At 48.0% G+C, this 23,179-nt stretch overlaps 1 long non-coding RNA gene across 2 annotated transcripts in view; it reads right to left on the reverse strand.

The window, feature by feature from the left end:
- Nucleotides 1-475: 475 nt before the first annotated feature.
- Nucleotides 476-23,179, reverse strand: part of LOC119239344 (uncharacterized) — a 39,772-nt gene continuing 17,068 nt past the window's right edge. The window contains exons 3-7 of one of the 2 annotated variants that reach the window (XR_008550519.1): nt 10,285-10,366; nt 10,020-10,095; nt 3,786-3,883; nt 1,068-1,144; nt 476-541 (exon numbers count right to left, since the gene is read on the reverse strand). This is a non-coding gene — a long non-coding RNA (uncharacterized LOC119239344). Of the gene's footprint in view, nt 542-875; nt 1,145-3,785; nt 3,884-10,019; nt 10,096-10,284; nt 10,367-23,179 lie in introns of those variants that run through there. The other variant, XR_005123822.1, reaches the window with a different exon arrangement.

Below are 23,179 nucleotides of genomic sequence, written 5' to 3' on the forward strand. Positions count from 1 at the left end.
GGGGTCAAGGACACATGGACAGGACCTTGCATGCAGCTGCCTGAGTGAGATTTAATTTAAATTTCCTACCACATAGGGCTGTGACACATAGCCCTTGCAAAGGGTGCCACTGGACTGTCCCTTACTGGATGGGTCGCCAAGAGGTCACATTTAGAGTCATCCAAGGCCAGGAGGGATGGGAAGAAGACTGCCTTAGAGCCAGCCAGACTAGGGACCCGCCACCTCTGGCTGCGTGAGGTTGGAGGCAGCTGCGGTGGTAGGAATTGCATGTTGGCTCTTTGGAGGAATTGCATGTTGCACCACTCTGCGACGGTAGGAATTGCATGTTGGCTCTTTGCTTTAGTTTTTTTTCCCTGGTTGCCGCCGTGATCCCTGGTCCCTGTTGATAATCCTGATAACGCCCTGATATGTAGGACTGTGTGGCTGGAGGGAAGTGATGTCCTTGTCAAGTCAATTGGCTTTGTTTAAAAAAAAAATACAAAAACAAGAAAGACCTTTGTCCTTCAGTTTCTCCAAAAAGAAAAGGATGAGGACGACATATCTGAAAAATAGGATGGACCTATTTGACAAATGAGTGAAACCTGTGCTTTCCAAGTCATTCTGAGTCATAAAAGCCAGAGCCTGGTTGGTTCTGGAAGCCGGGACTTGAGGGTAAAGGAAGGGAACGCCTACGGGAAGGCAAAGCAGGTGTTTCTCACCTTGGAGGTCACAAAGGTGCCCTGGCTAACATTTTCCACTGCCCTCCCCAGTTCCTACCCAGTCCCCAACTCTACAAGAAAAAGTGCAAGATGGGCACCCATAGTACAGCCCCTCTGAAGGCTGTGAGGGGTGAGTTCACGGGTACATGTGACCTCCAGAGGGCATGACTTCCGGGAGCAGCTCTTAATGGCGCATTTTATTGTTTCCTTTCTAGCCTCACACAGCAAGTCACTTGTGTGACAGCACATTAGAGGCGACAGAGCAAGATAGAATAAATAGGCTCTGTTCCTCACAGGACCTCCTTTATCAGAAGCCGGGAATCAAATGCTTACTGAAGGCCAGAGGGGTGAAGAATCCGTGAAACAGACCTTCAGAGAAGAGTTCAAGAGTTCCCAGGACTGCCTTTGGCTCCATCAGTTTTAAAGAAGATGCAGGTGTACGGGAGCTGAAAAGCAAATGCTTTCCATTACTGTCTAGTAACAAATGTCAGAGACCAATTTAACTTGAACTGGCGCCCTGTCCCACTCCCAAGCTATGTCAAAGGCGATTGCAGGGTTTAATGTCAGGGCCTGCTCTTCAGGAGTAGGAAGTGGGGAGCAGTTGCGAAGCCAATAGGTTTAGAACCCAAAGATGCCCTTGAGACCTATGTGTAGCTCAGCTGCTGTCAAGGTGACCTTGGATTCAAACCTCCTGAGTTATCTGTCACTGGGTGCCATAACCCCGGGGCCTCATAGGAGGCAATATACTGTGGCGAGACTCCCCTGGGGCTGTGTTCCTGGAAAGCATTGTGTTCACAAATGCAAGAGGTTCCATACCCCCCTTAAGGACTTCAGATCAATAGGGAAAAGGAAGTAGAGAGTTTTGTGTGTGTTTGAATACTTCTCTGAAGAATTAGCCTTCATTACACTCCAGTAGATAGCAGTATTAAATCAAGTTTCAGGAAAGGTGTAATTTTATAAGGTCATACAGCCCAGGAGAACCAGATCTTAGACTTGAATACATGCATTCCCACTGCACAGCCCATACCCTTTCTATCCAGCCGGCTTTGACTGGTATTCCAGAATCATCTGGCCAGAACTGCAGAGCTTAGTGATCCTTTCTAGAAACTGTGGAAGGAGACAGTAGAACAAGGTCAGGACCCCAGCTTCTAATACACACCCACAACCCTTTGGATGTTTGTAGGGGAACTGTCATTTATTTTGTTTGCTCATCTGCTAATCCATCCACATGTGAGTCCTTCCATCATTCCAGGGGAATGTGATAGGAAAGTAACTTGGAGTCAGAGGAAGTAGGCTTCAGTCCCTAAGACAGTTCCTGCGTCAGAAATATCTGTTAAATATGTGGACTCCAAGATCTACTGAATTAGATTCTCTGGGACTAGAGCTCAGTCATCAATGTATTTAATAAGCTCTTTGGGTGGCGCTGATGCACATGTGAGTTTGAGAATTGCTGTTTTAAGGCATCATCCTGACTTCCAGAATGTTCCAAGCTGCTCAAATAGAAAATCAACATTACTCTGATTTGGGGGGGAGGTGGGTATGCTCTGCTCTGTCCCACAGAACATTTTTGATTCCTGTGAAGTGACACTCTCTACTGTGTCCTTTTCTTTCATCTCTCCTGCTTCCAATCATATATTTTTTTTTAAAAGATTTATTTATTTATTTATTTATACAAGCACTGGGTACAGTCAGAAGTACAGGAGGGTGAGAGAATTCACCAGAGACAGAGCGGGGAACAGAACAGGCAGACTGACGAAATACACTGCTGAGGGAAACAGCGGGCGGCAAGAGAGGTCTGCGTGTCATGTGGGACCCTCGCCATGCTGGGGATTGAACTGGCGCTGCAGAGGCTGCGGGCAGCTTTGCAGCCCAGCGCTCAACTGCTGCGCCACCAGGGAGGCCCCCCAATCATATCTTTTTCCCTCAGCAAAGAAACAACCCTGTCTGACTGGGGGACACTCAGAATTGACTTCCTCTGGAGTACTTTTGTCTCCCCGTCTAGCCTGAAAGCTCGCACGTTCTAGATTCCTAAAGCAGAGAGAAACCCTGGAGATTCAAACCTGGCTCTCTGACAATGGAGCCGGTTTTTTTGCCACACAAAGCTTGTTTGCAAACAGTTGGAACTTAGTAAGTGCTTAAATAATGAGCCATAGCTGTGCATTTTTCCTGTGGTATTCTAGGCCCAAAATATTTGCCTAGGACACACTCCTCATGATCACTGGGAAACCAGCAATCTGCATGGAAGTTATGATGATTCTTATTGGCTAAACAATAGTAATTATTGCTACTAGCACCATTTATTGAATATCTTTGTGCCAGAAAAGCACTTCAAAAGCATCTAGCTCAGAACAGTACGGGCAAGGGTCTACTTCTCCCCACCCTGCCCTCCCCTGCCCCCCGTGGTATTCTACTAGGGAAGCATGGATGTTAAAAAAATGAAAATGCTCTGGGAACCTTAGCTGAAAGGAGGTTCCAGCTCTTTGACACCGTGGGACACTTACATTCAGCTGACATTTACTGAGCACTTGCTCAACAGACAGTAGCTAAAATGAGGGCTTCCTATGAGCCTGCCACTGTTCCAAACTCTTTCAGCTATTAATTCATTTAATCCTCCCAACTGCCCTTACAAGTATATAATTTTTTCATTTCCATTGTATGGATGAGGAGGCCAAAGGCAAGGACATAAGTGGCCCAAGTCACATAGACAGTGAGTAAGAGAGTATGGATTCAGATCCAGCCCCCTACTCTCCTGACCCCAAACCCAGGACCTTAAATGCTTAGCCGTGTAACTTCAGCCCTGGGCTGGACTGGGGGTATTCAAAGGAGCATGTGACGTGGAGTGGAAAAGAGGCCTTTGCTTAACTACCAAGGGACAGGTGCCCTACAAGCATCCACACCCCCCTTATCCTTGCACAGCCCTTTGAGGCCAGAGGGGCTTCCCCTCTTTGGAGATGAAAAAAACAGAAGCACGAGTAACCATTCCCAAGTCTCACAGTTAATGAGTGACAGAGCCAAGGTTCCAACTCAGGGGTGTCTGACGTCAGAGCCCACACTCCTCCCCTGTCCCTAGAGGGTTCATGGGCTCACCTAGAGGTGTGATGTCTGATGACGGCGGGGTCTCCTTGGCCTCTCCAAGGGCACCTCTCTTCCACAGGCCCGCAGCTGTAATGAGCCACAGTGTGCACCTGCACGAGAGATGGATGTTGGCAGCAGTGCAAGGTTTCCATGTGGGGGGAGCAGGTGAGAAAACTGCCCCTCCATGGTCCCTGTTGGTGTTAGCAAAAATACGTATGTGACGTTGCGAACTCCAAAGCTCTGTCTGCTGGAGTCATCTTAGTGAGCAGAGTTGACATCTGTCTGGTCAGTGGCTGTTGGATCTTGCTCCTGGAACATGAGTCATCCAGTGAGGATGGGGCCCCAGTGGACCTCTGATTCAGGGGATCTGTTGTTACCATTTAGTACCCTCTATGACTTGTTCCTCCCTTCTGTAAAGAATAGACTGTTAATTAAGGGTGTTGCTTATCCAAAATGACCAAGTTAGCCCATGGAGGACAGATTTTACCCTTTAGGCAGGGATAATGTTCAAAGACTTAACATCTGGTGGGCTAAGGCATTGATCAATTAGAACGGGTACCAGAGGTGAACGGCAGGTAGACTGCACTGGAGTGTAAAGCTGAATATGTACCCCACTTTTGGGTTCTGTATTTTGCAAAGTCCTGTGAAAATGCTTGAGACTAAACAACAACAGAAGACAAATATGAAAGTTTATAATAATGTTTTAATTAAATGTCTATCAATATCACATTATGTCAACATAGCTAATTGCAAACCAAGTCCTAAATAGTTAGGTATGAATTCTACTTAAATGTAGGTCATGGGGGCATTTGCATATGTGTGATAAGCAGAGAGATGGGGTCTCTGGGACTGAGCATCCAGGTTTGCGGAGACCTTCTAGGTAGCAGGGAGCGATGATTTCAAGTTAAAGCTCTCCTTTCAAATCCTGTTCTGCTTCTTATGATTCTCTCCTGCATCCTTTTCCTGTGGTCGCCAACAGCTAAAACATTCTCCATTTTCTGAAGAGGGATGAGGATAGAATGGCAGTGGGGCAGCAGGATGGGCACCAGCCTGTGCAGAGAGCTCTGGATCCCTCCCTGGACCAGCTGTCTACTCTTCATGTATTTACTGAACCAGGCCTGATGCGAGATTCTGCTGAGAATACTAAGCAGTGGTGTGACTGGGTAGATCACTTTGCTTGGGATCCTTCCCCACTGCCCCGCTTCTTGATGTTGTGAAAGTGGCAGTGCCAAGCTCCACCTGAATCTGGACTTCTCCATCTGGACGATGAGGTGTGGACTAGATGGCATTTCTGGGTCCTATAGCTGACATTGCTGGGAACTAGAAGACATCCAGGGGACTGTGGTGGAAACCACCCTCTGGTCTTTATGTATCATTCCTTGCATGGCCAGCTGAGTCCAGGTCTTTAGAGGCTGCAGGTCCCATTCACTGGGTCTGAGATTTTCATCTGAGACCAGTGGACCACTGGGATGTGCAAAAACTTACCCTGGGGCATTTCTCTTATCGAGAGATTGCTGGCCATGCAGACAGGCTCAGTGCTCCTTCTCTGTGACCTCTGTGACCTCTTCCTGGAGCCCAACCAGGGACCTTCTCTCATAAGAAGACCCTTCTGGTTCCAAGCCTCATGTGGAAAGGGATGAGGGTGGTGTGGCATGGAAAGCCCTGCTTAGCACAGCCCCCTCCATGACATCAAGAAATGGGGCAGTGGGGAAATAGGGTAGGGTAAGGATCCCAAGCAAAGATTTGTAATTTGGGAATTCCAGGCCTGTTAAGGCTTGTGAAATTAATTTTAGTAATGCATTTTATTTAATGCAATATAGCCAAATATTTCAACTTGTAATCCTATAAAAAATATCAACAAGATCATTTACATTCTTTTTTCCATAGTAAGCCTTTGAAATCCATTGTGTATATTACACTCACGGCATATCTCATGTGACCAGCCACATTCCGAGGGCTCAGTAGCCACCTGTAGCTTGTGGCTACCAGCCTGGATGGTAGTGTTTAGAGCATGCATGCATAAACTCTAGGGAAATCATGACCCCCTTGAAATTGGTTGCAAATGTTTGTTTCTGTGTACATTGTATATATATATTTTTTTCTGAAGGGGTGTGGAGCTTTATCAGATTTTCAAAAGCATTAGTGATTCCCAAAGAATTACCAGAAAATGTTGAACTTCTCAGGAATGAATCCCGTGATATCCCAAACTTGGCCTTGCTGTGCTGGGGAAGGAGAGTGGGGAAGATCCCCCGCCCATGGGCTTTTCACGCTCCTGACTGTCGGGCTCCTGGTGGTCTGTGCCAATGTGTACGCACCAGAGAATATAGCTGCCAGGTGGATGTGAGGGGCAACCTGGCACTTGTTGGAAGGCAAGGAAAACTGATTTCCAAACAGGGACACTTCTTGCTATTTGCAGCCAACAATGTTCCTAGGAGCTGTGTTTCAGGATGAAACCTGATCATCCAGGAAATGCAAACACTGTTGGATTCTCCAGTTCCCAAGACAGATGTGAAGAAATTAAGCAGCTGGTTGAGAATTGCATGCAGTTCTGTTTAGATGTCACCCTCCCCTTTCTCTCTCTGTGCCCCCTTCCTGCAAATAAACACATCAGCTTTTGAATCATCTGAGATAATAGAAAGTAAAGTGACTTCTATTTAAGTGACCTTCACTTAGCCTTCAATTCCTGGAATGTGTCCAATCAGAACAAGTCCTCTATACCAGAGATTCTTAACCTGGTGACTGGGTGTGGACTTCAGAGTGTGCCATTGTCTGCACACCTGCAACCTGGTAAGAGGTTCTGAGATGTAATCAAAATTGTCAAAGAGGTCTAACAGGCAAGCCACTGACCACACTCACTCCTCAATCAGTAAAGATCAGGGCTGGGTTTCCTTCTGGTCCTGGAATGTCTCGTGAAATGACCCCTGGGCACCCTTGCCACTTGAAGAGTCAGGCAGAGAAGCCATCTGATAGGCTCTGCAGAACCATAAAGGCTCTGAGTCCCCAGGGTGGATTCAAGTGATAGCCTGAAGAATCACCCAGTATCTTGGGCCACAGGTTTTGCATGATGGCTACATTGTGATGTAGTTCTAATCTAGGGCTCTGGGGCCCACTGTTTCCAGCTTTGGGGGATCTTGGTGCCTGATATGAGCCCCTGCCCCAGCAGAAAGCCTGAGGATAATTGGGTTTTCATTACATCCCTTAATTCCAGTTGCAGGGAATATGAGTGAGATGGGGAATTTGGCTTCATCTTCTCCAATCCTTTCAAATAACAGGTGGGGAAACCGAGGCTGGAGTGGTAAAGGGGTTACCCAAGGACACCCAGACTGTGCCAGAGCTATCAGGAAGCAGCTGGCCCCACTGCCCAGTACCTCTCTTCCCTCTTTCAGCATCTACAACCCAAGTAGTGCCCAGTGTCCTCAGACAATTCAGGCAGTACCACAACTGATTAAGAACACAAATGTGTGTTCAGATTTCCACTCAGCTACTTATTAATTTTTTTATTAAGGTAATGTTGTTTTGCATCATCGTATCTGGAGAATATAGGAACCTGCTACCCCCTCTCAGCAATTATTTGTGAGACTCTAGACAAACCATTTTAACTCTCAGCCTCAATTTTCTCAACCTGTAAGAGGGCATCATGGACCTGCATGCTGGGCTTCTTGTAAGAAGCCTTCATGCTGATCTTTACTGATTGAGGAGTGTGGTCAGTGGCTTGCCTGCATGCTGGGCATTTGGCACAAAGTCTAACTCATAATAAGTGCTGATTAGACTGTAGTTATTATTGGGGGGATATCCCTCAAAATCCCTCAAGCACCAGTCCTCCTGACCTGTCACAATGCACCTGTCCCAGGTTCTGTTCAGGCAAGACCTTGCTAGGTGACTGACTAGCTGACTTGCACTGAGGTTCTATGGGCTAGCTTATTGTTCTTTCTCTTTCACTAGAGTGTGGGCTCAAGGAGGACCCTCATTTGCCTTGTTTGTCACTGTGTGTCCCCAGAGACCAGTTTTGGCATAGAGTAGATGCCCAGAGAGTGTTTACTGAATGAACAGATACTTTTAGCTGGTAGTCTTGGTGCTATAGTAGGCTGAATAATGGCCCCCAAAGATACCTTAATCTCTAGAACCTGTAAATGTTACTTCATAAAGGAAAACGATCTTTTCAGACATGATTAAGGATCTTGTGATTTGGAATCTTAAGGGTTATCAGGGTGGACCCTGAATTAGTCACGTGTATCCTTATTAGGAGATTACAGAGAGAGAGAGAGAGAGAGAGAGAGAGAGAGAGAGAGAGAGAGAGAGAGAGAGAGAAAGAGAAAGGTGATGTGATGAAACAGGGTAGAGAGTGACTTAAAGATGCTGGTCTTTAACTGATGGAATGACGTGCCTGCCAGCTAAGGGATGATGCTCATCATCATCTAGAGTCGCCCATATAGTCTCTGGAGAAAGTACGACCCTGCTGACACCTTGGTTTCAGGCTTCAGAATTGTGAAAATTTTCATTTCTGTAGTTTTGAGACACCAATTTTGTGGTGATTTGTTGCAACGGTTATAGGAAACTAATACAAGTATCTTTAACCTAAGAAGTTAGTGACATGGGAAGTTTCGGGATTAGACATTACCTTTTTGAGGGTATTTGGAGTTGAAATCTTGACAGGGGACTTTCATCTCTCAAATGGCTCACCCTGCAATATACAAGCTGGAAATTTTCTCTTATTTTTTTCTTTTTTTATGTTTACACTGCTGAGGGGAGCAGTGGGCAAGTCAGGAGAGGTCTGCTGCACCATGAGGGTTGCTCCCTGGCTGGCCGGGATCGAACTCGTGCTGCAGAGGCTGCAAATTACTTATAGTGCTGTGCTTTACCCCTTGCGTCACCAGGGAGGCCTAAAGCTGGAAATTTTCATTGATCATGATCTGCCTTGATAACTGAAGACAGAAGAAGAAAAAAGAATAGATGCATAGATGCATAGGCGAGTAGAGATCAGACACTGAGAGAGGCTCCTGATGACTTCCTAGTCACTGATTTATTTCTGTTTAAGCATCCCATCAGGACTCTTGCCTTTGGAGTATACAAAGTCCTTCTATCCTTATAACCAATTCTCCTTTTTTAGTTGGGGATGTTTTCAGAGATGTTGCAATCAGAGTTCTAACTCATAAAAACAAACAAAAAGAGAGAAACTCATACTATTTGAAAAATTTAACTCTCTCCTTAACAACTCTTAGGTCAGTTTCCACTCTAAAGCTGAAATTTTAGAACATTTTAAAAGTTATTACAATGAAGATTGCAATCTGCAAACTAAGTGATATAGATAAAGATGTTATAAGAGGAAAAGTCTTTGCTTGAAAACAGCACACAGTGCTCTATCGACTGGTGGCTTGTTTAAAATCCTTTTTCTACCACTTACTAGTGGCATAATTTTCTATAAATTAATAACTTTGTACCTTAGTTTCTGTATCTGAAATGGATGTAATAACATTCATCTCATAAGACCCTAATGTGAGAATTTATTGATACATGTAATGTACTTAAAACTGTACCTACCTCATATTATTATTAATGCCAGCCACTGATTAAAATCATTAAATAATAAAATACTAAAGTATAAACATAATAAAACATGAACACTGAAGTTATCTTTAAAGGATGTGCCTCACTAGGAATCCTTAGGAAATTTTAGGGTTCTTGGGTTACCCTGTACAATAAAGGGTCTCTGTACCCTGCACAATAAAGGCAGTGCAGCCCAAGTACCTAACTGACTCTGCTTGCTTCACAGATAGCTGTTCCTGGCTGGGGCGAGTGGCCGGAAAAGGACTGGCTGATGGGGCATCTTGGTGCCAGCGTGGGAAGGGAAACTGGAGGCTACCTTGGTATGGTGACTCTCCCTTGGCTAAGGAGTCATGAAGTAGGGGAAGGATCTCTGTGACTCCCAGTGGTTGTGATGTTAGGAATGCATACCGTTGGCCGTCACCCCATCTTCCATCTGCAAAGACAAGGTAACTGACTTGTTTAGTAACTGACCATCCAGTGAAGTCAGAAGTCAGCAAGAAATAACCTGCCTCTGAGCGTAGAGTTTGGGAATATCAATGATGTGAAGGGTGTATTTTCCGACCCAGTGGTCCCCTTTCTGTGTAGACAGTCTGCTCGTGCTGAGACCCCACACACCGCTACCCTATACTTGGTGCTGTCCTTTGGTCCTAACAACTACTAATCAATCAACAACATAGTAAAATACACAAATTCATTACTTACTGATTGTCTGCTGAGTGCCAGCCACTGGGAACCCAGGGGAGAGCAAGGCAAAGTTCTGTCTTTGCAGTTTGTACTTCTGTGTGGGAGGCGGATAAAACAAGAGTATAACACAAGCAAATTTCAGAAACTCTCCAGAAAGGAGTGGACATAGGTAAGTGCCACTCTTTGGATTCAAAATCACCTGAATCTGAACCTACCTCACCTGTGTGACCCTGAGAACTCACTGAACCCATCTATGCTTAAAAAAAAAAACAAAAAACGTTACCTGCATCATGGGGATGGTAGCAGGGATGATGTTAAGGTCAAACAGGGAGTCGAAAACCAGCACTGTCCTCCTTTACCTGGACCTGAACCAATAAAATAAAACAAGAGTCTGAATAAAACAAAGGTTCTCACACAGAGCCCCAGATCACCCTCATTACTGGTAGAGATCAGGTTATAACATGTGGCTTATCTCTACAGTCCAGAGGATTTCGTGACACTGAGCCCCCGAACTGACAGACTAACCTGGCCCTGGCACCGGTGGGCAGGCACAGCCCCAGCAAAGCACAGGCTGGGAGAGCAAAGGCGCTAGCACCCCAAAGGCGGGGGAGGCTGGGGTGCAGAGATGGGCCAGGTGCTCCCAGTTTGTCCTGCCAGCTTACCGTCAGATGATTGCTTCTTAGAGGAGAAGGTGCAGGCGAGTCAGCAATGTCTCAGCCACAGGGAAGGAAACCCCAGAAGTCGGGACCAATACCAACGGATAAAATGAGGACATCTCCCTGCCACGCTCAGGAGGAACCAGCACCTGAGAAGTGCCCAGGGCTCCACAGCTTTAAATAGCACCAGCGCCTGGCTTGCTTGCTCTGCTTTCATGCTAGTGTTTACTGAGCAGCCGCTGTGTGCAGGGTCCTGTGCCGGCTGCTAGAGGCTACGGGAAAGCTCAGTCCCAAGCGCTGTGTCTCCCCTGCTGCTCTGCCACAGCTAGTCCTCAGTCCTAGCTGATGGTCATGAATCAGGAGGTTCTCAGCAGATCCTTCTGTGTATTGTCTCATTTAAAGCTCAAAGTCCTCATCATATCAAGCCCTCTTTGCAGTGGTGGGTCCAGGACAAGCAGCAGAAGTGTCCTGCTCACAGGCACACAGAGGGGAAGAACAGGCAAGACCACAGCCCCCCGCGGGTTAAACAGCAAAGCCCTAGCGATGCCAGCGGACCCGGTTTGCCCCGCAGCAGCTGCCTTAAAGGATTCACCACACGTGACAGGCAACAGAGGCCGAGAGGCCCCAGGGGTGGCTTCGGAGTGATGTGGCCTCGCCCAGCAGCAGGAGAGAGATGCAGGCGAGGGCCAGAGGGCTATGTTCCAGGACAGCTTTCAAGCCGCTTGGGTGTGACTTCACTTCCTCACAGGGGGCAGAAACTCAGAAGAAATAGCCCCTTGGGAAGGGGATGAAAGCACATTAAGTGCAAATTCCAGGCGCAAAGGACCAGCTTCAAAGCCAGTGCCCGCCTTGACGCTCTCGTGCTGCCCGCGGGAAGTCACGAGGCCCGGTGGGCTTTGGCTCGCATCCCTGTCTGTGCCCTTTGGCTCCTTTCTCAAGGGCAGAGCCACTCAGCCAGCCTCTACCCCGCACAGCCCCCAACACCACCCCCTGCCCCTGGAGCCCTCTTGGCTGCCTGGAACCCCAAAAGTCTCTCGCCGTTGTCCCGCAGGGACCCGCTCTTCTCCTCGGCCGGGGGGCAGGAAGGGAGGCGCTCCGGCCCAAAGCAGAAATGATGGCGCTCGCTCTGCCTGGGAAAGAATTATTTTCAGTTTGTGGGGTTTAATGGGTCGCCTCCCTCCCCACCCAATTTTTAATAATGTTGTTAACGAGCCAGAGAGAGAACTAACATAATTCACAGCGCACAGTTATTCAAACGAGCGAGCCCGCGCCGTCAGACACACGCCCTGCGAGGCCGTGGCTCGGGATGGCAGAGCCAGCCGCGGACAAGGACGTGGAGGGCACTGACCCTCAAGGAGGTCGTGTGTGTCTCGGGGTGGGGGGTTCCCAAGAGGCCACCCAGAGACAAGGATTTGCCTGCAAATGGATTCACTGGCTGGAGATCCGAGGAAGAGAAGAGGCAGAAAGGGAAGCTGGCTCCCCCGGAGAGAGCTGGACGGGCGGTCTGGGGACGTACAAGCAAGGGGAAGCGCCTCTGACTCCTCCCCGCAGGGCCCAGGCAGTCGGGGTATTTACACACCAGCTCCCACCAGTCACGGTTGAGGGCCTGGCCTGCCTGGACTCCTGTCATGGAGGGAACTGCCTGCTCGCAAAGTCACAGCAGCTCCCTGAAAAGAGATGCAAGTGCTGGTAGGAGGAGGGGGCAGCCCACTCAGAAAGGGTCTGTAGCCCCAGGGTGTGTGGCTGGGGCTCTGGGGCTGCCCTGGGAATGGGCACCATGCAGGTGGCAGGCCATGTCACCCTCACTGTAACCTGATGATGCGGGCGCTTGGGTCCACATTCTGTCTGTGGCGAGGAAGAGCCCAAAACCAGAAAGTTCCAGTGTTTCTTAACCAGAGGGTGTTCTCTACAACACAGGATGTTTGGCATTGGGGCTTCCCCAGCTAAATAGCTGTGGTGGCCCCTCTCCCCGCTCTTGTCATTGCGACAGGAATTGTGGATGAAATCAAGGGGAAAGTCCTCTCCCTCGCCCACTGGGCTGGGAGGTGCTCCTTCTAGAAGGGTCTTCCTCGTTAGCCACTTCACACTCTCCCCGGGGCATGTGCACGGTCAGCCTGGCAATGAGCTGACCTGAGGCACCCCAGTTCTTGCAGCACTCTGAACTCGGGGTTTGTGAAACGGGCATCCTGAAACGGAACCCACAGGCTGCTGAGGAGTGAATGACGAGCACGAAGGGAGCATGTCCTTGGCATCAAGTAATGCTCAGAACATTCCAGCTATGACCATTCCCTGCAGCGCTCTGCTCTTAGCCATCTATTTCTTACCTATCCCTTATCTCCTCCCCCTCTCCCTTTCTCTGTGTTCCTTTCCCTCACTTGTCCTTCATGAGACCTTCAGGGTGAGAAGTCAGGCCAGGGTCACCTGTAAACCGCAGCAGGACCAGGCCTTAGGGCGACTGGAGGGATCGGGCCCCTCAGAGGCAGGGAGACCACGCAGGTGTGTGAGGGGGAGGCGGGGTATGCACCTGCAGGCCAGGCGGCCGTCTGCACACGCGGTAGCAGTGACGTGCACATAAATAAGGTCTTCAGGAGGAGCTTTCCCGCTTTCTTGTCCTCCCCTTGCTGTGCAGGGGGGTCTTATACAAGCTTTTAGTGGTTTTGGCAACTTTAATATATTCACGTCACGACTCTTCCAGCACCTGCCCACCTGGCCAGGCCATGGAGCTGGGGACTCTGTCCTGCCAACTTTTGCCTGGGTCAGACCTGTAAGGAAAGGAGTCTCAGCCCGTCTCGCTCTGGAGGCGAGTCCTGAGTCCTTCCCATCTCTGCACCATCTCCCAAGTCCTCAGCAAAGATGAAAGGAGGAGGCAGATGATGTATTAGCGTGACTGCGCTGGTGTGGAGGATGGTGGGAGCTCAGAGGAGTGAATCTGAAGGCTTCAAAGAGACACATCCCCTCTGGAAGTAGGATTCAGCCTCAGCAATTCACCCTTCTATGCGTTATGCGTCCTCTTGTCCAAGAGTGACCATGCCTGGTTGGCGGTAGGCCTTCAATGCGCCAGCCGCGTGGAATGAGTATTCCCATTTGACAGATAAGGAAGCAAACTCAGAGAGCGCTCGAGGATTTGACTAGATAGGGCTGAACCAGGGGGGAGCACAGCTGGAAGTGGGGTCATCGTGGGGTGGGGGCTTCTCAGTCTCGGCACTGTTGACATTTGGGAGAACGCAGCTTCCTGGCGGGGCTGTGCTGAGCCTGGAGGATGCTTAATGCATCTCTGGCCTCTACCCACTAGAAGCCATTGGCGCCTTCCCTGCCCTCACCACCCGCAGGAACCAAGCATGTCTCCCACCAGACATTGCACTGCTGAGAACCACTAACCTCCTATCCACAGGAAAGGTTACACTTCATGCTTCTAAAATGGACCTAATTAGAGAGTGGCCCTCAGCCCCCTAACTCTGGGCAACATCTGGGCTCAGCCTTCTGGTTTCCCTTTCTGTCTCACCCTCGAAGATTTCCTCTGTTCATCAGTCCTTTGGTAATTATGCTAATTAGTCACTCACTGTTCAATGACTCCTGAATGCCTACTCAGTACCAGGACACACATAAACAGATAAAAATCTCTTTCCTTCATGGAGGTTATATTCCCACAAACACAAAGTACCTACAGACGGCATCACAGTAGCTCGCTGCACTCCCACAAAACCCAACATGACTTCATTTTGCAGGTGCCCCTCAGAGACACTGTGGTCGCCCATTTAGACCCACATCTGCTGCTGCTTTTTGTTTTTCAATTTATTATTTGTTTAGGCTATCACCGACTTGATTTTGGACCCACATCTTCTAATCACACAAGGGGTGGGAAGTGGAATCTCATCCCGTGAGTGGAAGGTAAAGCGCTAGAGCCATTATGTGAGCAGCCCTGACAGCAGCACTTCCCAGGGTCGCCATGGAGCACGTGCCCAGCTCTGAAGCCAGGAACAGCGGAAGCGAGCGTTAAACCCAGCACATCAGCGCTTCAGAACTGCTCCTGCCTCCCAAATCCGTGTCTTCATTCCACATCTCCTAGCACACGCTGGACATCGCCACTCCCTGCCCCGGTATCTCTTCAGAATCACAGGTAAATCTAACTCATTCTCTTCCCCAAATTTGCCGTCCTGGAGGCCTCAGCCTTCTGTCATCCAGGCTCGATGCCTCAGTGACACGACCTTCTCCTCTCCCTACGACATTTCCATTCCCAAGTTCTGTAGGTTTTTAAAGACAAATCTCTTTTCTTCATGCTAGTGACTTAAGCTGAATTTTATCCTAAGAAAACTAAGGAGCAGAGGTCAGGTGCTGTGCCCAAGACCACCCACGCTCACAAAGGCTGCAACTCATCCACATCTTTGGTCACAGACTTTACACTATGAACAAATCGTTTCAGGTAGGAGTCGTGTCTCTGAACCTGCCTCGAGGGCTCCTAGAAGATAAGGGCCATGGAGTGTGCTGTGTCTGCGTCTCTGACAGAATGCAGCCCTCATGTTGTCTCAAAAAACTGGAGCCTATGAGGCTGGGCTGGACAGCTGGAACCCAGACTCGTGGCCTAAGTATTAGGGCTCCTGGAGGCCACCAGATGGCAGTGTTTTCCCCATGAAAGATGAAGTTCCAGAACCAAGGGGAGCCTGGGACTGAGAGGCTAGGGTGAGGGGACCAAGGAATTTTAATTTGAATAGCTTTCCAATCACTCACTCACTCACTCACTCACTCACTCACTCACTCACTCACTCACACACGGTCTTTAGAAGCTTGCTGAGCATTCAAACAAAAACTATTATTTAGGACTACTGCTGTGCTTAGAGGACTGCTATTACTATGCTTATTACTATTACTATACTTAAGCTATTACTCATCTACTTATCGTTGTTACTTAGGCAGTGGGAGAGAGTAAATATGATTTGTTCTCTCCCCAATTAGTCTCTCTCAGCTTTTTTTTTTCTTGTCTGTAAAGTGGGTAGAAGAATCTCTGCTGTCTCCCTCTTAGATGAAGATGAGGCTGACACTAGCCACATTGAAAGTAAAATGGCTTTACAGATAATGTTATTATAATGACGAATGTTACGAAATTAGTGAAAGCATTAGTTCAGAATTCATTTTGTAGAAAAGCACGACCTAAAACCTTGCTACTTGAAGTGTGGTCCACAGAACAGGTGTCACCTGAGAGTTTGCTAGGAATATAGAACATTCTAGACCTAATGAATTTTAATACTGTTCATTTTAACAAGATTTCCAGGTGATCCTTGTGCACAGTAAAGTATGGTCCTAGCTAAAAAACCACTAGTTCTAGTGAATTAAGAAAATGGCAAGAAAAACTAGCTCTGGAGTTTGGGAGTTGCCGCGGAGTTAAGTCAGCTCTGTGGCCCCCAAAGTAGAAGCATTTGCCATGTTGAGCCTGAAATACCTTAAGGAAATTGTTTTTGATATTCAAGTTATGCCTCAGGGAGGGCAACTTGAAGTTGAAACAAAAACGTCCTGTATTTAAAGCAGTCAGGGTTGAAAACCAATAGGAAGCTACATACACCCTAACATTTCAATGGCTTTAACCTCCAGAGGTATATGAGCATTACAGGAGGCAGGGGGCTCTACTCAGCCACTTAGCGACCCAGGCTGATGGAGCTGCCACCACCCCAAATATTGCAGTGAAAGAGCTCTGAGGAATCTTTCCTTGGCAATGAAATGTTCAGCCCTGAAGTGACAGGTGCCTTTGCTTACCACTCATTTGGCCAAAACTAGTCACCTGTCCTCACCTGACCAGCAGGGTCAGGAAGTGTAATTTCATCCTGTGCTTGGAAGATAAAGTGCTGGAAATATTCCATGATCAGCGCTGCACTGATAACTCCCACAAAGGTTAACCCTGAGTTGTTCAGAGCAGTAGCTCCCAGACCGGTGTACAGGGGAATTGGCTAGGGACAGTTTGTTAAAGATACAGGTTCCAGAGCCCCCACCCTAAAGCTCTAACCCAGAATAAGAAATCTGTTTTGATGCACAATCTCTGCAGACCAGCATTTGGAAAACACTGCCTTTGAACCACCTCGCCCTCCCCCCACTTGACAGTTAAAGGAACAGGATTCATGTCCCAGGGCTGCCACACCAAAAACCCCTAAACTTGATGACTTCCAAAGATGGAAATTTATTCACACACACTTCTGGAAGCCAGAAGTCTAAAATCAAGGCTGGTTTTTTTCTGGTGGCTTGGAGCAAGCCTGCCTTCCTTCCTCTTAGCTTCTGGAGGCAGCCAACAATGCTTGGTTTATAGCCATGTAACTCCAATTTCTGCCTCCATCTTCATGGGTCCTCTCCTCTGTGTGTGCCTTATCTTGTCAGTTATAAGGACATTTGTCATTGGATTTGCCACTTCTTCCCCTTCCAAAATGATCTCATTAAAAAAACCCTTACTTTAATCCATTGTAAAGACCCTTTTTTCCCCCACAGAGGATTCACTGGGGAAACATACCTTTTTAGGGTCCACCATGCAATCCAATTCACACTGAATCCTAGTGTCCTGCCTGTGCAACCTCAATAGTCAAGAATGGACTTTGAGAGCCACACACCACAAGGGGTCAGGCAAGCCTTATTTTTCTGTGGCTGGTTCGCTACAGCACCCAGCCATCCTTTCTATGTTGGGAAATACTCCACACTGTGCTGTGAGGGTCAACCAGGGCAAGCTGTCGGCTGGGATTCTGGATCCAATAGGCAATTGTCTCCTCCTTGCCCCATCCAACGTCAAGGGATTGCTGGATGAGAGCATGAGATGAGCAGCACCTCTGTGAGCACAGCTTGTTCTGCCAACCCCCTGGAGAAAGTTACCTGACAGTTCAATAGCCTCAGATATTGAGAGCATCCTCTCCTTAACCTGAGAACTATGTTCTTGAAGAACTCCCAAGGTTGGAGAATTCCAGGTGGATGGTCATAAGATATTATGAAGAAAATAGGTACGGGCATTCAGGTCATCAGATGAATGCTTATTTTTATATTCTCTAAAAGATGATAGTAATGGCAGGGCATTAAATAGAACACCTCAATGTCATTTGACACATCTTGAATTAGTAATAATGGCTCCTCAACAATTATTTTCCTTTTAAGTAATTCCTTTGCTCTCCAGAAACACTTTAGTGCATTCAGTGAGATATTATACATTAATCTTGCTTGGTTTTTGAGATGATGGATAGGAAGGGGCATTGTCCTTTCTTGTGGTTGATTTCTAAGTTCATTTCTTTCTTGTGGTCAGAAAACACACTTGCTATGATTTCAGTCTTCTTCATTTTATTGAGATTTGCTTTGTGTCCCAGCATATGATCTATCCTTGAGAATTTTCCATGTGCATTTGAGAAGAATATATATTCAGCTGCTTTTGGATGGAATATCTGTATATGTCTATCAGTTAAGTCCATCTGGTCTAATGTGTGGTTTAAGGCTGATGTTTCCTTGTTGATCTTTTTCGTCTGGAAGATCTAGTCATTGATGTAAGTGAGGTGTTAAAGTTCCCTACTATTATTGTGTTGCTGTCAGTTTCTCCCTGCAGGTCTGTTAATACATGCTTAATGTATTTTGGTGCTCTGATGTTAGGTGCACATTTATTAATGATTGTTGTATTTTCCTGATGGATTGACCCCTTTTTCATTATATAATGTCCATCTTAGACTTTTATTACAGTCTTAGCTTTAAAGTCTATTTTGTCTAATATGAGTATAGCTGTACCAGTTGTTTTTGTCATTTCCATTTCTGTGGAATATCTTTGCTTTAAGTCTACAAGGGGGCATATTCCTTCCTGATGTGGTTTTCCATTCAGAACCAACATGTCTGAACTTTGATAATACCAAGCCCCCAAATCACTCTGCCCAAGTCATAACCCAGAGAGACTGGTTTCTCATTGGATGGTTGCTGAGAGGCATGTGGAGGTACATCTTTAGGGACCAGAATTTGTCTCCAGAAGGTTCACAGGAAAGGCATGGGTTTACACAGAAAAAGGAACTTGGAATGTCTGATCTGGGCCTTCTGGTCAAATTAACCCCTGCTGCAAGCTGTCATCTATGGGGTCACTTTCTCAGAGTTCAGCTTGATGGCCAGTCATAATCTTCCCTCCTTTTATTGTACTTAGTATGAGTTCGCTGCATTGTCATTTGCTTGTTTCATTATTCAGTTGCTTTTGTTTGACATTTTACCTCCTACAGTGCAAGCTTCCTTCAGAGTAGGGGTCTTGCTCATCTTCCTCTCCACTGATATCCGGCACATCCTCAACACTGAGTAGGTCTTGGATAGAGGTTCTTTGAAAGAACAAGTGTCCATTTGGTTGTGCCTCTTCAGGGAGATGTGCTTATGGATGTGTGGATAGTCATGTCCCCAAATACTTTCCTCTGGACAGAGAACACTCTGCTTACTGTGAAGTTATTTCCTTTTGATATGGGGAATTTTCAGAGCCTTTAATATGCAGATGTGAATTTTAATCTCCAAAAGGGGAATATAGTGTGGACTCTCCTCCTCATATTGACCTTCTGTCTTTATTGCCTGAAGCTATTGCTGTTAAATGTACAGATTCCAGAGCTCCCCACCCCAAGGACCTAACCCAGAATCAGGAAATCTGTTTTAAGAAGTGCTCCTGGTGATTGTGATGCACTCTCCCAGGAAGGGCCTGAGCAGACCTGGGTTCCAGCCCTGGTCGTGCTGACCACTGCATTCTGCACTGGCTGGAAAGGCCCATGTCACTGCCCTGCGGAGAAGTAAGATGCATTTTGGGTGGAGTCCTGAAGTCTGTGTTCTGACCCCAGTGCAGTCATCTCCACGCTGTTCCACTGTGAGAGAGTCACTTCTGATCCTGGGTGTTCGTTTCTTCACTTAATTCATTTATTTAGTAAATGTGTATGGAGGGCCTGTTAGATGCCCAGCACACCGGTGTGTGCTCTAGATAAAAGAGTGGGCACTGAGCAGTTCTGCTTTCCTGGAGCTTGCAGTGCAGTCAAGGAAGAAGGTGTCAAACAACTCAGCGTGACTGTGACAAGTGCTAGGGATGGTGAGTCCCCAGATGGTGTATGAGGTCCTATGATATGCACATGGGATGACCTAATGAGGGTGTCATAAGCTGGCATTGAAGGGTGAGTAAGAGTAAAGGAAGAAAGGAGGGCCACTCCAAATGTGGGGATCTTCTTAAGCCCAGGCCCTGTGGCGGAATAGATCACGGCAGGAGGTGGAGCTAAAAGGAAGCCAGTGGGACTGGAGCAGAAAAAGGAGAAAAAGGAGGGCAGGGAGCACCAGAGGCCAGAGCAGCTCCATGCTCGGGCAATTGGGGTTCCTCTGTAGCTCCATCGAACCCTCTTGTAGAGGCTGCAGCATCTGTCCCTGGTGTGTGGTTATTCATGAGGTCTCAACAAGTGTGCTCCGTGGCAGATGTGCAGGTGCTACCTGGGGGCCTAGTAACAGGAAGGATGGGCTGGGCTGACCCCGAGGCTCACATCCTGGCCCCTGCCTGCCGAGTGTCCTCTATTTCTGTCTCCAGAAACAACTCTGCCTTAATCCTTCAGGGAACAGGGTATTTGTGGAATGGAATTCTTAGGCTGAGCTGGAAGATGGGGTTCAATGCCTGTCGCTAGGATGCTGGGCCATAAGATAGGGCTTCCCTTGCTTGGTGATTTCTGGTGGGGTCTGAGTGACAGGAGGCTGCGATGGGCTGACCCTGAGACTCTGGTTGGAGAGTGCCCGCTGCTCCCTCACTAGAGGAAGGTCGAGGCTTCCTGTCAGGTTCCCCTTGAGCAAATGCCTGAAGTGGACAAAGAAAGATGATGGAATAACAGCCATAATTAACAGGGATCGAATGTTTCCTCTATGCTGAAGAGCTTTTCGTGGATTATTTCATTTAAGCCTCAGAGCAACTGTATGAGGTAAGTGCTATTAGTATCATCTTTCTCACTTTAGAGATGATGTAATGAGGCTCAGAGAACTTGCACAAGTCGCCCAAGGTCACAGAACTGGCAAGGTACGGGCAGCACTGGATTCTCACCCAGGTCCGCCCTTGCTCTGAAAGCCCCACTCTAGGAGCTGATGGCTGGGCATGAAGGTCAAAGACAGAGGACCCGGTGTTTGGACTCTGTGCTGCTTCATGCAGCAGTTCGGAGACGTCTCTGTTCATTCATTGATTCACTGACTGTTGACCAAGGGCCTTCTCTGCAAGGGCAGGGGCATAGTGAAGTGATAGCTTACCCTGGGAGAACTCAGCCTGCTGCTGAGACAGACCCACAGCACCTCCTCTGGGTTGCAGAGGGACAGGTGCTGTAGGGAGCAGGAGAGAGAGGACAGGGTGGCCATGCTTTTCTAGTGTCAGGGTTGGGGCTCTGGGAAGAAGATGTGGTCTTTGTGTTGAAAAACATATTTGCTGAGGCTCTCAGGCAGACAACTGTGAGACCCAAGGCAGGACAGTGTCTGTTCTTGTGAGTAACTTCTGGTCGTCTCCACACAGAGCAAGATTTCATAAGTATCGCCTTGGACCACCACTGAGAAACGCCTGAACTGTGGGCAGCCAGTGTTGGTTAGGATGCAGCTTCCAGGCCCGGCCCCAGACCTGCTGGCCCAGACCCTTTAGCTGCTGGGATTCAGAAACCTGCATCCTAGCCAGTGCCTCGGGGGCCTCTGCACTGAAGCTTAGACAGGAGAAGCAGGCAGCAACCCATCTGGGCTTTAAAACAGGCTGGTAAACTGTTTTCTGGAAGGGGCCAGAGAGTAAATATTTCAGACTTTGTGGGCCAAGAGGAAATACAATATCGGTGCTTATATAGCCATTGAAAATGTAACTATTTAAAAGTAACTACTTAAAAGTAAGACAGCTGGTGAATGGACTGGCCCATCCTAGTTTGACATTGGTCTCTTGGCTTCTGCTAGAGAAAGTTAACTGACATCCATGGGAGAAGGGCTGGAGGGGGTGGCAGGGAGGAGAGCGAGGCTAACACCATGGCCAGAGGAACAAAGAGAAGGGCCGAGTCAGGGCCACGGAGCACCCAGGGCTGAGAACGTCAGAGGTTTGTCACTGGATGAAAGGGCTAGGCTGGCCAAGAGCTCAGACAGGATGGCAGAGCGGAGTGAGGAGTCGGGTGTCACTGACCGTTCTGCACGTGTTCATGGGCGCGGGAGGCTGCCACGAGCTTACTCCACGTGGTAACAGATACGCCAGTGTGGTCAGAGGCTGTGCTGAGCGTCCGTGGCTTGCGAGCTGAAAGTGGGTCTTTGCATTGGCCATTCAAAGGTAATTTGTAACCTTTGTGGGTCTTTGCATTGGCCATTCAAAGGTAATTTGTAACCTTTGTGGGAATAGTTTTTAGGGGGAGCAGGAGGCACACGTCATTGTGTTCCAGAGAAAGGGGAGACGACAAGTAGAATGTGCCAGCCTACCGGGACCCCCTGGCGCTGGCCTGGCACATCCAGGGAGTGCTCTTCTCAGAGGCAGAGCTGCCAGAATATTCCCTGCCCAGCCTGAGGTGCCAGTAGCACCTTCTGCTGTCCTGGGTGGATGGGGTGGCTCATTCTTCCCATGTAGGTCCCCAATACCTTTAAGATGCTGGGACTGTTGACATGGGTTTGTAGAAGGAGAACTGTGCTGTCCCAGGTAAGTGTGTCCTGCTGGTATGCAGGAGACAGACAACCATAACCTACACTTTGAAGAAGACACCCTCTTAGATCGAGGAACGCACGCTCCCAGCGTCTGCCCTCTGGCAGGTGCCGGGGATGCAGGAGGAGAAATGTTAGTTGGAAGAAAGATAATACAGCGAGAATCCTGGCTCTGGCAGGTGTGGTCTCACCGTTCTGTGAAACAGTTTAAACTTTCTGGCACTGATCTTCCTGGGGGGTTGGGCAAGATGCCCTCACAGGTACATTTTAGGTTTGAAATCCTGTTTCTCTAGATGCCCGGGCAGATGCTTTGCATGCACACAAGCACCTGCCATCTCCAGTGCTGTGTTTGGGGGAGGCCTACTGAGGGTCTCTCCCGAGTGCTGGTCCAGGTGGCACTGGGGAGCCCTCCTGGCAGGAGCTGCCCCCTCTGTCCCACCGAAGGACCCTCCAGCACCCCTATTCATCTCTCGGCCATCTACACAGGGCTTTCTACACTCTCTACACTCCTTGATTACTGAGCAAATGAGAAAGTTAAGGACAATGTAATGGCTGTTTTAAAAACTAACTGGGCTTGTTGTTTTTTAAAGAATTTTTTATTACTAGAAGGGAATTTCTGCTCCCCCTCTTTTGTTAAAAAGCCCATTATTTTATAAAATCAGGATGATGGTACTTCTTCCTTCTGACTTCATGGGGGAAATGAATGTTGGCAACACTTATGTGGGTACCCTCCCCTATTTTTTGACACCTTATTAACTATAATGTCATGAAATCTGAAAGCTTCTAAACCTGAGTTTGATCACCAATGGGAATAACAGAGTAGGCATGTGGACAGGACTGCAGGGAGACACAAGGTGTGCCATACACCAAGCACTCTTATTAGCCATTCGCCGCCATCTA

This window comes from Talpa occidentalis, unplaced genomic scaffold (genome assembly GCF_014898055.3).
Source record: "Talpa occidentalis isolate TD23 unplaced genomic scaffold, MPIMG_talOcc4v2.1 talOcc4.11, whole genome shotgun sequence".
Taxonomy (NCBI): Eukaryota; Metazoa; Chordata; class Mammalia; order Eulipotyphla; family Talpidae; genus Talpa; species Talpa occidentalis.